The 2,718-nt window shown below is 37.7% G+C and overlaps 1 non-coding gene across 1 annotated transcript; it reads right to left on the minus strand.

The window, feature by feature from the left end:
• Positions 1–570: 570 nt before the first annotated feature.
• Positions 571–643, minus strand: Trnav-aac (transfer RNA valine (anticodon AAC)). The gene has a single exon. It is a non-coding gene; the product is annotated as a tRNA-Val (tRNA).
• Positions 644–2,718: the final 2,075 nt, after the last annotated feature.

The raw sequence follows: 2,718 nt of genomic DNA on the forward strand, positions 1-2,718 counted from the left end.
GACGACTATGGAACTGGACAGACATCGAGTGACCTGAGAATAAACCTTTTTTAAGCGCGAGTAACTGGTTATTAGCCATTTTTTAAGTAAGATTATTTATTATTGATGTAAATACTAGTAATCAATAACACTGAAAAATCCTAATTGTGCTATCTGTTACGAACCCAGTTTTCCCCACATTGTAAATAGTAACAATATAATGATCATAATGATATTAAAGAAGTATATAATTAACCTGTGTATGTAGCAAATATTTTGTATGTTACTGAGTGTAGGTGGTTTATAGGTTTATATTCCAAGAAGATTTTTTTTTTTTTTTTTTTTTTTTTTTTTTTTTTTAGAAATCCAAGTGCGAAAGCGCTACAATTTCGAATTTATCTACGTCGGAGTACTATATTTGAGACTGTTGTGTGAGAAAATACATAAAAAACTAAATAAAAATTATATTTTTTCGAGTGATTTTCTTACAGTTTCTCAAAATGATTTAGCGAAAAAAAAAAAAAAAAAAATTCTTTTCATCATAGCAAAAGTTATTTTATAACGGTTTTTAAGTAAAGTAAAAACCTAATATGTTTCCGCCCGGGATCGAACCGGGGACCTTCCGCGTGTTAGGCGGATGTGATAACCACTACACCACGGAAACACTTGATAAATAGCTGTTAGAAATAATTATATTAGAGCATTTTCCCATTTCGTACTTTATCGCCTGAAAACAGGCCGTGTCTGAATTCAAGTACGCAGTTTTGTACATGCGGCCTTGCATGTTTCGCTTGCCCTTGTAGCGTACTTGAATCCTGATGTGGATTCAATGTTTGGTCTCATTAGAAGTTTATAATATTAGCCAGCCGAACAGGTTGTCTAAATTATTTTCTTAACACGTAAAAATTTTATTGAGAAAATAAAATGTTTAAATTGAATGAGTAGGTAAATTTAAAAACTTCATTTGTGCCACACGAGTTTATCACAATTTAATTTATTATTATACCTATGATTCATAGTTATGATTAGTGTGTTTCCGTATATTTTTTATATATATTATTTTGGTTAATTATTGCTACCAGTCATATTTAAAGTGAAAACTGTTTTACAAGTCGAAAGATCTCCAAAATTAAAATACAACCGCCAAAAGTTTTTTTTTTGTGACGGCCACGTATGTTCAGCTCGAAGTAGGAACGCAAGAAGCGGTGATGTACCTGGAATTACCTGCTTTCAACCGCGTGACGTCATCAAGAGTAGTCTCTCGCTCCGCGCAGCAGCGCTGCATAAACCTTTTTGTTTTTGTTTTACAATTAGCTTATTATCGTTCTGTCGCGCTAGACAGGCAGCACGTATCACACTGCAGCAGTTTGTCAGTTAACAGTTCAGCTAGTTCAGTGAAGTGATTTAAAACCTGGATGGTAAATCCGGATATTCGAAGAGGAAATCGACACACGTCGTCTTATCTTGACTGGAACAATTTCAGATCCAAATCATAACAGCGGAGAGAAGGAAAAAAAAAAAAACATATGGTAGCTTTTACTACGGTGAAAGTAAATATGTCTTTATGACCATATGGCCAAGTTCATGCTTAGTTTCTTAACTCCTGCTGTAGTAGATCTGTATATATGATTTTTCACTTCATTTAACTAAAACTACCCAGCTCACATCCTTTTAGGGGTGGAATTTCTAAAAAATCTTAAAATGAAGTAGGCAATTATCGTACATTTAATATTTGTAACCAATAACCGAACTTAGCTTCGGAGCTATAATAAATCACTGTAACAACATATTTCCCGTTTTCAGTAATTTTAGAGGTAGAATTTCGAAATGACATATTTTCTAGTATGTATTTAAGATAGGGAAAGATCTTAATGACAAATAACAGTTTCTTAGAAATCCGTTCAGTGGTATTTGTAGTCATGCCGAAAAAAAAAAATTTAAAAAAAAAGACGAACCTACAAAATTTCTCAGACAAGTTGATGAAAATAAGAACCGGAATGTTTTCAGGATGAACGAGACGAGTGTCGTTGAGGTGACAAGGATGGAGGGAGGGGGGAGGTAGGTAGCAGAATGCTAGCAGAGGCGCGTCGCAGAGGCAGCACGTGTCTTCTGTCGGTCCTCCGACGCTACGTCTTGCAGCTGTCTGCTACAAACACAGGCTGTGTGCCGCCCTGGTTCAGTGGGGGCCGCCTCGTTTTTCCTGGTAGGGAGGGGGGGGGGGGAGAGTCAAGGTTGTGATCGCAGCGCGTGGCGTGGGCGGACATCCAGGGTGACGCCGGGCGTGGACAGGGGGAAGCCTACAACTCACGTAGTTTCGGTTCCCTACCACGTTCGTGCAACTTCGGATTTCTCTCAAAAATTGAAAATTAAAAAAAATCGAAGGGTTAGGTTAGGTCATGTCAGTCACAACATGCTTGTTTTCATTGGAAACTTCTGATTTAGCGGCTGAAGTGGCGTTAGTACCAAAACGCAAAACTTCGGAAATCTTCGGAAATTCTCGCAGGCAACCGAAACTACATGAGTTGTAGGCTTCCCGTGGACAGGTTCTTGTCACATGTCACCTGCCGCGAAGTATACGGTCTTTTTTTTTTTCTTTTTTTTTTTTTTACCTGACCATCACCATATTGAAAAACGCCCGAAACATTTCAGGAATAGTGCTCGAGACAAAGTTCCGACCATGTTCAAGTTCAACAAGTATGGATCAGAGTTCCCGTCGCCACGCAGGGAACTTAGTACACA

Source organism: Bacillus rossius (assembly GCF_032445375.1).
Source record: "Bacillus rossius redtenbacheri isolate Brsri chromosome 9 unlocalized genomic scaffold, Brsri_v3 Brsri_v3_scf9_2, whole genome shotgun sequence".
NCBI classification, from domain to species: domain Eukaryota; kingdom Metazoa; phylum Arthropoda; class Insecta; order Phasmatodea; family Bacillidae; genus Bacillus; species Bacillus rossius.